Below are 13,844 nucleotides of genomic sequence, written 5' to 3' on the forward strand. Positions count from 1 at the left end.
TCATCAACACTCACACAATCATTGACCACTAATTGCGGAAGAAAATTAATGCATGTAAACCAATCAAATTATCCAAACGAGTCTTTATATTAAATTCATGAAATATGGAAATAAAATAACAAACAACGGTTCATCGATCACCTAGTAATTGAAAACTTAGCCTAGAATATTCATAATTACAGAAAAACGAAATTAATAAATAGAAAGAATAGCACCTGTATGAAAATTCCTTGAATTCTTGAATAAAACCTTGAAAATCCACTTGAATTCTTGTGAAATCGACTTCAAGTTCGTGTTCCTTGCCTCCAAGAGTTGTATTTTTCTTCTTCCTGGACGTTCTGCCCTATTTCTGATGAATTTTGGCTTTTATATCATGTCCTCACGGGGCCCCGAAAGAGTTTCAATTAAAAACGGAAGTTCAGAATTTTCGTCGCATTTTTAAGCCATACGGCCGCATGGTGTTAAACCATGCGACCGCATGGTTCAAATGATCTCCCCCAATAAAATCCCTACTGGTTCATGTGTGGCCGCATGGTATAGTTGCATGCGGCCGCAAGGTTGTAACTTTACAACCTTGCTATTTTGGTCCCTAAACTCCGTTTTCTCTTTTCTTGATCTCTTTTCTTTTTTTCCTTTGTTCCATTATCAAATATTGACTCCTAATTGATGTTTGGGTCAATCAATTCCTTGATCACTTGCTCGGCTCATCTTTTGATTAATTGCAATTTAGTCCTTCATCTTTCACTTTTCTTCAATTCAGTCCAATGTTACTTCTTTCTTCCTCCGATCGTCTTGTATCGTCCTCAATCTCATACTTGGTATATTTTCATTCTAGTTCTGCACTTTAGCTCAACTTTCCAATATTTGCACCTTTGGTCCCCAAACTATCACTTTGTTCCGTTTTGGTCCTTTTTCGGCTCTTTTATTCTGAATTCCATTTTTTCCATAGAAACACTTACATTGCATGAATTTAACGAGATTAAGTCACAATTCAACTACTTTATCCATGTTTAAGTTATGTTTGTGAACTAAATAAGTGTGTAAAAACACACTTATCAAGACTCATTTTCATGCACAAATATATAAATAGTTGGAACCTTTTTCCTTGATATCTGGGGGCCTTCACGTCACGTGTCAACAACATATCTGGTTCTAGGTGGTTTACATTCACACATGATCATTCTCGTGTGAGTTAGATCTATATGCTAAAAAAAAAAATCTGCAAAAACATTAAAACTCAGGTTCAAGCTAATCTTCAAATTCATCTTTGGACAGATAACGGGAAAGAATACTATTGTTTATCACGACAGTTCTTAAACATTTGGGGAAAGTTATTCTACTGTTACCTATCTTATCAACAGGATGCCATTGCCATCAATGGTTTTGGATTTCAAAACACAAGCTGACACTCTTCAAAATGTATACCCATGATCACACTTTTTTTTTTTCCTTCTATTTCACAACGAGTTTTTGTTTGTAGCATTTGTTCACTTACACGACCATTATATGGGAAAATTAGATCAAATGGCTCTTTGATGTGTTTCTCAGGAATCCTACTGCAAAAGGTTCCAAGTGCTATTACCCTTCAACAGGGAAAACTTTTTGCGTCCATGGATGTAACCTTTTTTGAGAATACTTCTTTTTTCACCTAAGCATTTCTTCACAAGGAAGTAGCCGTGTAGCAGATTCATTTTGGTCTACTTATCCCACTATCTCTAGGTTCATGTTTTACCCATGGTCATTTCTAACATTTATGTGATTCCTCCAATAAATTCTCAATCATCATCTCCAATTCCGGTAACTACTTCCTCTCCAGTTCCAAACTCCACTCGAGTGTGTTCAAATAAAGACTGAGCACTAAAAGTTTATTCAAGAAGGAACAAGAAATAATTTCCTTATCACCAATCATGTGAAACAAATGAAAAGATTATGGAAAACACAAGTAATTTATCAGTTCATAATCTTTCTAAGAGTCTTGACTTGACTGATAATTTTATCTTGATGTTCCAAAGGTGTTAGATCTTGGACTACGAATCCTATTTCAAAGTATGTCTCCTGCATAGGTTATCCTTTTTATTTTATAGCATTTACTGCTAATGTTTCTTCTGGTGAACCTATTCCAAATACTATACTGGAAGCTCTTACTGTTCCAAAATGGGAAGAGGTTATCTATGATGAAACAAGAACTTTGAAAAACAATAATACATTTGTACTTATTCATCTTTCACTAGGAAAGAGGCCAGTGAGATGTAAATGGAAATTCACATTGAAACACGAGGAATGTAGGACAGTTGAATGATATAAAACATGACTTAGAGCAAAGGGACTTACTGAGACTTAAGAGTTCGACCACCGGGAAACTTTTGATCTTGCTGCAAAAGTGAGATAGTTCAAGTTTTTTTTATCTATACAGACATAGATGGGCAACATGAGCAACTGATGTGAAGAATGTATTCTTGCATGGAAGTTTAGGTGAGGAAGTGTACATGAAGTTACCACATGGCTTTGAGGATGTGATAAGGCAAAAGAAAGTTTACAACTTGAAGAAGTCCTTATATAGATTAAAAAATCACTTTGCGCTTGGTTTGAGAAGTTTACCAAGGCAATTAGTCAGTTTTAAAGCCTCCGAGTTCATACTTTCTTCTTTAAACAAACTAAAAATGAGAAAATTAGTTAATTGCTTATGTAGATGACATCGTTGTTACTGGTAATGATATAGATGGGATTGAAAATGTGGAAAAAAGAAAATGCTTGCCAAGGAATTTAAGATCAAGGATTTGGGGAAATTGAAATATATATTAGGTATCTGATTCACAGATATTTTTGAACCAGGTTGAGGGGGGTGTTGAAAATGTGCATAATATGGTCGCTATCTAGTTTGTAGTTGACTAAGATTAACTGTAGGCATAATTTTATTTATTATATGCTTAATTGTTGGGAAATTGTCAATGCATAATTGTAGGAGAAATTTATGTACGCTTAATTATAGGAGATAATTGAGGAAAGAATTAGGTAAGTTTTAATTGCTACAAAGGTGTGTGTGTGTGCGTGTCAATCTTTCTATTCAAAATATTACTAATGATTAAAAATAATGGCATCATGATGAAGAACATGACAAATCATCATTATATCAAATTTCATATATCTATATATGAAAATTTTAAAGTTACAACTAACAAATATGACTTAAAAATGAAAGAATTTAATTATCTGTTCATCTTCCTACAAGCTTTAGCCTAGGTCAGCAAACTTTTCTCTGTATAAGTTGTCATAAATCTAAAAGTCAATGAGAATAGCATGACAAGGTGTACTTATTAAAGTCAAAATATTATAAGCAGCAGTTTTGCTTTAACCACTTTTCAATTTGTGAAGCAAAACATACCAGCCTTTTCAGTATAATAACATAGAAACCAAGGTGCAGAAGTTTCAACTATATGCTGAGAAATAAAATGCATGATTTCCACCATAAACTGATAAACATATGAAAGTAATTTTTTTAATTTTCAGATTTATTTAGTTTTTTAGCTTGGAGGATTTTTAATGCAAATTATCACTCATGTCACAATTAGTTGATTATTTTACTTGTTCAATTATTGATGGTAGTTTTGGACAATAGACATAGAATGACATCTAAAGTGGCTTAGAGAAAAATTCAAGCAAAAATGCAAAAACTTTACCTTAAAAGGTTTGCCAAAACTCTCTGCCCAATTGTCACAAAACTAGTTTCTTGGTTGGACATGAACCAAGCAAGTGAAGAAACGCTATAAATCAGCAGAACATAAGAATATGTGCAATTAGAGTAGATATAAGATATGGATAAATATTGCTTCTCTAGAGACTAATATACTAGACGCCTTCATGTCAGATTACAAACCTTCCAGTAAAAATATGCTCCCTTAATCCTAATATTGTTGGCCTTCGTTGTCCATGATCAGATTTTAAAAATTCCTCTAGAACATTCCGCATCTTGAAAGCTTCCTCAAAATAATTATCCTGAAGAATAATAATAATTTACTTAGTAATGTTTAATAAAATGGTCAGAAAAATGTAAGTATTAACATTACATTCAGTCACTAAAACTCTCTTTCCTTCTGTTTTGACAAAAAAAAAAGACTTGTTTATTGTTTCCCCTGTTCTTTTTCTTCTCATCTCACTACCCTATCCCCACATCAGTGAAGTAAGAAGTTACTCTGTTCAGTATCATTTTTTTCATCTGATCTAGTTCATTGAGCACCATTTAATCCATCTAGTACAAAATCCACAACCATTTCTTCTGCTACCCTATCCCGTTCAAACCCAGTGATGCATGTTTTAAGCATAAAAGCAAAACACACCCTTATTTTATTTATCATGTGAACGTATGAATTTGTCAATGGATCAGTAACACCCATATTTATTGAATAACTATAAATTCTATTCGAATTTCAAATTGCAGTTAATTATCTTGGATATATGGACTTGATTCAAGCCTGATTCTCAGTTTACATATCTATATATCCTGCCATCTTTGTGTTTACTGCATGTACCACGTGTGCCGGAGTGAAGAGAAGGAATTAACAGGATTTGGTGCATACATGAGACTGAAATTACATCTCTCTTGAATGAAGGGAAATGTTGACAATTGGAATTAATTTACTCTGGTACAATTGACAGCCTTATTGGAAGAAAGGAAAGAGATATGTATACCTGATTCATGTCTATGGTCTGCAAAGCTTCTCCACGAGTAAAAATAATTGCATGATTTTGATTTTCAGGTTTCCCTCCACCAATTGCTATAGGATTACCTGGAAGCTTGATACGATATATTTCCTAACATTGGAATATATAAACGACATTCATAAGCTATGCCACAGTTAAAGCAATGCAAACTGAAAATCTGATTAAATAATGTTACTGATATCATATCAGGCTATTTAAGCAACAGTTTCAGAAAATTCTCTGTTTGGGCCACTTAAATCACACTCAAGATCGTACCTCGTCCAAATTGTCACCTCCCTTGACAAGTACAAAATAGTAATCCTTCTCAGTTTTTCCATCAACCGTCTTCTCCTTTTCGTCTATGTAAGCAACACGCAGAGAGGGATATCTAGAAGATCCATTATATGAGAGATTTTTTGTAACATCTTGAATTAATATATACAGTTGGCAATTCAATCTTAAATGCAACTTACTGCAACATAAGATTCTTAATATTGTCATAATACTTCTGGTCGGTTACAGAGACCATCAAAAATGTTCCTAGAAGCCAAGATATAACAAAAGTCCCAGCCCTGAAAACATTGAAAGTTAGCAGAGATTTAATCAAGAAAGTTCAGAACAGTCAAGGTCAAATCAAAAGAGAGTATACATATAAATAAAGCTTACATATAAAAGGCATTCTTTTCACTAAATAGTCAATTAATACCTAATAAGAAAGGTCTTCACCACCGCCTTCCTCTTCTTATACAAAAGTTGAAACCATGGGAGCGCTTCATGAGCCTGAAGCTACTCAGGAGCCGCTAAATAAATCAAACGCAGCTGGGAGAGGTGAAAATGAATGGAGAGGTGGAAGGGTTTAGTGAAGAAGGTTCTAGAGACAAGTTGCAACACTGCTCTGGTTATTCAGGAGGCAGTTTGTATCTCAACAAGCAATACCATCATCACAAGCATTTTAAATCAATCCATTATTGGAAGGAATCTAAATGGAGAAATGTGAATATTAATCTGTTTTAGTGTGACAAGATATGTAGGAAAAGGAATAGAGGACAAAGAGAGAACAGAGATAAAATTGATTTGGGAGAGTGAAAGAAATCTCTCAATGTTTACCTACATTTGAAAACAACGGTATCGGTACTACAGATTGCTTCTCCCGCCTCAGGTTTAGGCATCCAATCGACCTATATCTAATAATGACGTGCACCTACAATCTATATGAGGATTGTTTAGTCAGATCTAATAAAAATCTGACTATTAGTTTTGCCCTCCAAACTAAGCCAGATATGAAATGGATGTAAAGTTGTCCATTTGGCTACTCAAAGTGCACTCTGCAAGATCAATATCACACGAATCCCAAACTCCTAAATCCTCTCATTCTGTGTGCGCGCGCAAAAGAGAGATAATAAACATCAGGAAGGAGAGGTTGGAGGGCTTGACAAGCTACGCAGGTTCAAGAAAGAAGATTTTAGGGGCACAGGCCGGCTACAGTGCATAATTTTGATATTGCAAAGTGTTCAAGTCCGAATACAAGCTGAAGGTTGAAGAATATTCACGTTTGATCCACATCTAATGGATACTGAGAAGAGGCAATCTAGAAGCTTTGAACAGTGAATACTGCTATTCAAAAGGCCATTGCTTTAGTACAATTAAGCACATATCTTGAGGTCTTATAGAATAGTAAATTAATCGCATTTGACAAGCATCAGATTGACAAACTCCCCCAAATAGTAGTCAGGTTCATCCTCCACACGCAAGTATAATGGAAATAACAAGAACAAGGATAGGGCTCCAACAAAAGGGAAAAGACTGGAACAAGTGCCAGTACTGCAATAAAAATAAGTGGCCAGTCTGCCCAAAGTGCCAAAAAAAAAATTATAAAGGAGAGTGATTGATTAGAAAGAAAATCTGTTATGAATGTGACTGTCAAGGACACATTTTCCAAGGAATGATAGAAGGACAACCTAAAAAAACTAACGATCCGCTGGAAGGCAAAGGGTAGGTTTATTCTTTAACCCAGTCGGAGGTGGAGCAGGATTGGAATATGTTAGCGGGTAGTCAGGTATGAAAAGAGTCTTCTGACTCACCTCTTTTAATATTAATTGATTATGGAGTTATATATTCTTTTAACTCCTACGTTTATTTCAAAGTCAGATATAGAATGTGTAATGAGAATTTTCTCTCATACCTAGGAACATACTTAGTGCTGATCAAATAGCCAAAGACATTCAGTCAGTAATCAGTGGTTGGATCATGGAAGCAGACTTAGTCCTGTTAGTTATGAAGGACATCGACGTCATACTCATATCGACTTGGTTATTAAAGATCATAAAGAACTCCCCCTCTTGCATCAAGAAACAACTTAATAAACATATTTTCTATTCTTTTCTTAAATTAGACTATGCTAAAATTCAAAGCAAACATCAATTCATCTAATTAAAATACCATATAATTAAACATTAAAAAAATATTCCAAATGAAGCAAATCAGAGAATTGATGTGTCTGAAACTAACTAGGAATGGAACAGGAATTAAAAGAAACCGTTCCCTGCCCTCAACTAATCAATCCCCATATATGCCCCTGTCTAAAAGAAATTAAAAATCCAATTCTAAACAAGAAATAAGGATAAAAAGATAAAAATATTACGACTAGACATATTATTATAATTATCTAACTTTTATCCTATTGACACTAGAATTGTCCTACATCAATCTCAACTTGAAAAAAACTCGTCCTCGAGTTTATTGAAGAAAAGAATCATTGATAACTTGTTTGTTTTCATACTTGGCTAGGACTCAAGAAATTCTCTAGCCACATGTTGCCGTGTTCTATGCTTGTTGAAACAATTGACATTCATAGCAATTAAAATCTGCAAATTTTTGTTAGCTTGCTCCTCCATCTCGCAATTCTTTTCAAAACTAACGCGGTCAGCATCTGCATAATGTTGTGAAGAGTTTCATCGATCCCCTCGAATCGTAGTTCGAGCTTATCAAGCCATCGTTCGTCGTTCGTCGTTCTTGGTTCGACTGCCACCAGGACCATCGTCAGCCATCGGATTAAAGCAATTTCCTTCTCTAATAACAATTTTGGAGCCCAAACAATATGAAATTCTTGTAATAAGAATTATGTAATAAATAACGATATTTGATTAATCATGTCACGTATATATTGAATAATAATTTATTGTTGTTGAAAAGTGTACAATGTCACTATACTTATAGGCAAAATTATACCCTGCTTCTACTACCACTAGGAAAATAATATAAGGAAATAAAATAAATCCTAATCTAAAAGAAATTAGAAATCCAAAACAAGAAATAAGAATAAAAAGATAAACTTATTACAACTAGACATCTTAATATAATTATCTAACTTCTATCCTATTTACAATGGGATTGTCCTACATCACGACTTAACCAATTTATATTGTTTTCTTTTCTTAAAAATCTAAATAAATTATGCTACAAATTAAAGCAAATATTAGTTCGCTTCAACAAATAACTTAATATAATTAAATGAAAAATGCATTTAAATTAAGAAAAATCAAAGATCGGACATATATTTGAAACTTAAAAGGAGAGGAATGGAAATTAAAAGAAAGTGTTCCTAGCCCTCAAAACTGTTTCATTCTCTATTTGTGCCTGTCTGAACGAAATGGTACGCTTGCAAATCGCACCACCACTCCGATTATTCAAGTGGAAATGCACCAAGCATATCAACAAACAATTCTATTTTCAAGTAGCATTTTAAATCAATACATCATTGGCGGGAATCTAAATAGAGAAATGTTAGTGTTTGTCTCTGAGTGTGACAAGACATGTATGGAAGGAATAGAGGACGAAGAGAGAACAGAAAATCTGATTCAACAGAGTGAAATCAAATCTTTCAACATGCACCTACATTTGAAACTAACAGCGTGGGTAGTACAAATAGCTAGTGATGGCAATTTACCCCGCCCCGTTGCGGGGCGCGGCGGGGCATAAATGGTTGCCCCGTGAATTTATTTATTTTTTTTTTTAAAATAAAGGTTAGGATTCAACTTGCTTCAAATAGAAGGATGACATATTTTCTAGTATCCTTAATTGTACAAGTCTTATCAAACTTGACTAATTTATATATACCATTATGCTACTTTATCAAATTGATATTATATTGATAAAAACAAATATAAAAAGATATAACATGTTCAACTGAACAAATTTGAAAATCTATCTATTGTCATAAATTAAAGCATGTGGGGTTACAACTTTTGTGATAATATCAAAGGAAAAAACACAAAAAAAACCTTGTTCATTATAATAATCAATGTTATGTACCAATAGCGACCATTATATTTAAAATTTGCAGTGTTTATTTTGGATATTAACTATGTCAGCTTGAATGTTATCCGTATTTTATTGAACTTCAAAAAAAAAAGGGGGAGGGGCAAAAAAACTGCCCCGACCCTGAACCCGCCCCGTTGCCATCACTACAAATAGCTCCTCCTACCTCAGGTTCAAATAGAGCCATCCAATTGACCCATATCTAATGACATAAGCATAAATGTGGTGTAATTATATACGAGGATTATCCGCAGTTGCTTGAAGAACAATTAATTCAAAACAAAGAATCCACTCAAAATGCCTTGGTAGTCAGATCCAAAAATCTGATTATTAATGTTGACCTCCTAACTAAGCCAGATATGAATTACGTCTGAAGTTGTTCATATGGCTACTCAAATAGGCACTCTGCAAGATCAATATTCATAAAAATCCCAAAATCCTCAACGGTGGGTGTGTGTGTGGGTGTGTGTGTGTGTGTGTGTGAGAGAGAGAGAGAGAGAGAGAGAGAGAGAGAGAGAGAGATAACGAACTAGGGCAGGGAGAGGTTCAAGGGCTCAGAGAGTGATAGGGTTCAATCTATAAAAAACAAGTGATAACAAGAAATTGTGAAATAAGACTTTGATTGAACTGGAACGAATTACAATAATGGAAACAAGATGATTCTGCCTATTAGGACAAGGGAACTCCTAACCGGCTACTCTCTCACTCTCTACTTAATTGCCTGCCTATAGTCCCTCCTGCCTCTTATTAATAACCTTCTCTCAACTGATTCCTACTACCCACTTTTCCCTGCATCAGAATTCTGTTTTCCCCTCCTCCTTCCTTGCCCTTCAAAAAAAATGTGAACTTAATAGGTGACTTATCAGAGAGCTGCGAGGTTTGAAGGAGAAGAAGATTCTAGGATAAAGGTGGCTAACTAGTACAGTGTCCAAGCCCAAACAGAGCAAGGTTCGAAGAAGGTTAGCTCCATACCTAGTGGACATTGAGAAGATGTGTGTCAAATGCTTTGAGCGTCAATCAAATTAGCATCACAACAGTACAATTAGGCACATACCGCAAGGTTTTGGAGAAAGCTCAAGCAGTAAATATCAGCCAGGATAACTGATGTATACAAGTAGAATGATCTAACAAGAAGAACTGATAGGCTCCAACAAAAGGGAAAAGACTACAACAAAGTGCCAGTCATAGCAATACAGATAAGTGCTTTTCTGCCCAAAGGAGGGCCAGATTAGAATAGCGTTGGGTGGGTTGGAGAAGAACAAGGGGTGCGTAATAAGTAAGGTCATATTATGATTTTGCCAAAAATACATTTGCTTACATTATTTTGAAAATGAAGGCCTAATTTCATTTTGTCCCTCCAGCTCAATCCTTCCCTAAACAACAACAATCGCTCTACATAATATGCACATGGTATCTAGAAATTAGAGCTAGTCACTATAACTATGGATATAATATGTAAATAAATTCTTTTAATTTTAACGTAAATGCAGGATATAGACGTGTCTAAAATGCGATAACTTCATTTAGCAATATAAAAAGCTTACCCATAAAGAAAACCTCGGAGTTTGCTCTTCAGCCTATCATAGATGAAATACATGGTAACTAGTAAAGAAATGGCAACTTGAAGCGTAGGGCCTTCTTCAGTTGGAAAGAGTACCGTAAGCACTCCGAGCACCGCGAATGCAATGGAAGTTTTTATGATGATATTCGTTGATGGAGTTCTGAACCTACTCACAACAGCCTGCACAATGGGAGACTGGGTTACTTCCCTGACCTTTTTCTTGATGTTGATTTTGGGGTTCTTCCTTTCATAGAACTTTTGCATTATTATTTTATCATGTGCTGATTCAATAGCATCCATACTTGGTTTGTGCCCTCCGTATGTTAGTATTAGAAAATTCCTGGCAGCTTGAATTTCATCTTCAGAAGCTTCCCTACTAATTCCAAGTCGCTTATATGGGTCCCTTACATTCATTCTTGGAAATATCGCCGAACCTGAAAAAAGGAAGAAGATGAAAGCTTCCAGAAATTTCAGATTGCTAATTTACGAAAGTTATTGTCAGAGATGAGTAACAACCAGACAGAACATCAAGAATTACAAGTGTGCTAAGTGCAAGTAATCAAGGTCTATTTACAAGGGAATATAATGCTACTGTTAGCATTTTTATGAAATGTAAAAAATTATATGTTAAATACCAGCAATGCTATAATCAATATTTATATTATTCATGGGAGTTCTACAATATCAAATATGACAAGAAAAAAAGACTCTACCTATCCAATAAAAGTGCGTCAAAAGGAAGACAATACTTTCTCCTTCTGTATGCAAAGTATTAGAAATAAGTGAGAACAAAGGCATGATCACTCATGACTTAATCAGGTATGAGTCGGTGGTTCCTACCTGATAGAAATAAAGATAAGGATTGAGATAGAGTACAGATAGGATTTTGTATTAGAGTTTAATTCAAATTGTATTTATTTCCCTGGACTTCTTCTGAGCACCATACTTTTGACAAGATACAACATATGTGAACTTCAGTTCTGCCAAAGCCTGTCCTTGTTCCTTAAGTATTCTGTGTTCCTTGTGGTTTACATCAATATCCCAGTAGCCACCAAAAGGAGCTGCAGAGGAACATACAGTAATTAACTAAAAAATGGCTTTAACTCTTTAGCACATATTTGTTAGCTGCAGAAAGAAATTGAAATGAACAGATGATGTAACATCCCGAAAATTTTAGAATAAAAACATATTTGTTTTATATGTTATATTTCAAAAGTTGAGGGACTAAGATGCAATATATTTTAAATTGTTATATTTTGAGTCAAATAATTAAATTTTGGTAGAGTGAGTGTAAGTATATCAATATTATACTCGTTTAATAGTTTGTAATTAATTATGCATTTTAGGCTCAAGAAAAAGTTTATTTGAATAAGTTATGGCAAAGATTTTATAGTTCTAAAGTTTTAAGCTTTGTTGTTAATGAAATTGGTAAGTAATATTATTTTAAATAAGATGTGTAGCCACGTGTGCTTTTGATTAGGATTAGTCTTCTTTGGTACAATAGATTACGTTAATTGAAGCCATGGTGGGATTTTAAAACCTTAGTTATAATTAATCTAATTCTAGTGTTTAAATCCTAATGTTGTTTTACTTGGCCAAATCCAGTTTTATGTTTAGAATAAATTAAGTTAAAGAGATCAAAGATTAAGGGATTAATTCACTTGGCAAAATTGGACGTGACTTCAATACTGCAATCACGATTCCTTATTAGTTAGTTAAATTAGGATTTGGAGTTAACCATAATGAAACAAGAATTTATGTTACTGTAATCAAATTTCATTAAAGCTGTCCACGTTTTGCTCTCGGTTTGACAAAAGAGAATAAACACTACTTTCATGGAAATTAGATACAAGTCTTATTAGTTATTTATTAAATTGTTTGTTTGCACTAAAATAAATTAAGCCTTATATCCAATGCAATTAGGAGTCCAACTTATCTTAATGTGTGCATGTATGGATAATGATAACTTAATTTGGAATAAATCAATTCAAAGAAACTTATTTAATATATATTTTCAAATAATGTACCTTTAAAGATAATTAGCAAAATAATACAATATTTTATAATCACGATTATCTTTAAGGATTTAGTCATACCCAAATTCTGTTTTTCCATTTGAAATCCAGTGTAACAGAATTGATTTCCGTGGACACGTGATTAACAAGAGAGATTGTATCTTTCAAGATAATTGCCAAATGTTATAAAATATTTTATTTGAAAATGATTGAATCCAATTCTGTTTTTCACTTGATGCTGATTATAACAAGTTTAGTGTTTTCCTACGTGTACACGTGTTGTATATAACTTGGTTTTCCCCTATGTTACACGTGTTGTGTATAAAACTATATATAATGTAATTTATCTCTATTTTTAGTCATTATCCTTATTTTGAATTATAAGACCCTTTTGAATTTTAAACAATATAACAGGTAGATTCCATTTATTATCTACAAGTTACAACTGAAATTATACATATCGTAATTATATAAAATCTGATCACATAATGATTATTCTTGATTTTTAATTATCCTTCATATAATTTGGATAAATTTCAATCTTATAGAGGATAATAACTAACACAGTTCTAACCCTTATCAACTACTTTATATTTGCCTATAAATACTAATGCCATACACATATTTTTGCCATGAACCCCATTTCCTTAGTTTTGGTTTCATTCTTTAAGTTCAGCAGAAACCCCCTATTATATTCATATTCTACCAAAATTATAATTCTCTTTTCCTCTTTAATCACATCTATTGCATGCACATACATGGCAACAATTGCGTGGACAGAAAATAAACATTTGGAGCGTGATTCTTGGATCTTGTTTCCAAAATTCGTGGATTAACGACGTAAGATACTATGTGCAAGTGATATGTCCTTGCAATATTATGATTTTTATTTGTGATTTATTTCATGAAATGCTAATTGACCTGCGGGTCCCTATGAAATGTGAGATCGCCTTCGGGTCTTCTCAAATATGCTAGAGCTTTCGATTGATCACCGATTGCTTTTGATGAAATGATGGTATGGAATGCTATAGATTCATGTTTTAAAAGTTATCATATTGTTTTGGACACACATATCTTACTGAGTATAAATTACTCACTCCTTCCATTTTAACTTTTCAGGTCAGATTGGTCAACGTGGATGGTGGCTGAGTGGTGCGCAGGTTGCCAAGTAAAAGAAATTTTTTTAGGAATCCATAATAAATTTGTTAGGGCATTTTATGTCTCTTCAATTCCATTCATGACGCTATATTTAT

At 33.8% G+C, this 13,844-nt stretch overlaps 1 pseudogene; it reads right to left on the minus strand.

Moving 5' to 3' along the window:
* LOC111395010 overlaps positions 1-13,844 on the minus strand; it is a 56,759-nt pseudogene that overhangs the window by 15,348 nt on the left and 27,567 nt on the right.

The sequence above is a fragment of the Olea europaea genome, chromosome 6 (genome assembly GCF_002742605.1).
Source record: "Olea europaea var. sylvestris chromosome 6, O_europaea_v1, whole genome shotgun sequence".
Classification (NCBI taxonomy): Eukaryota; Viridiplantae; Streptophyta; class Magnoliopsida; order Lamiales; family Oleaceae; genus Olea; species Olea europaea.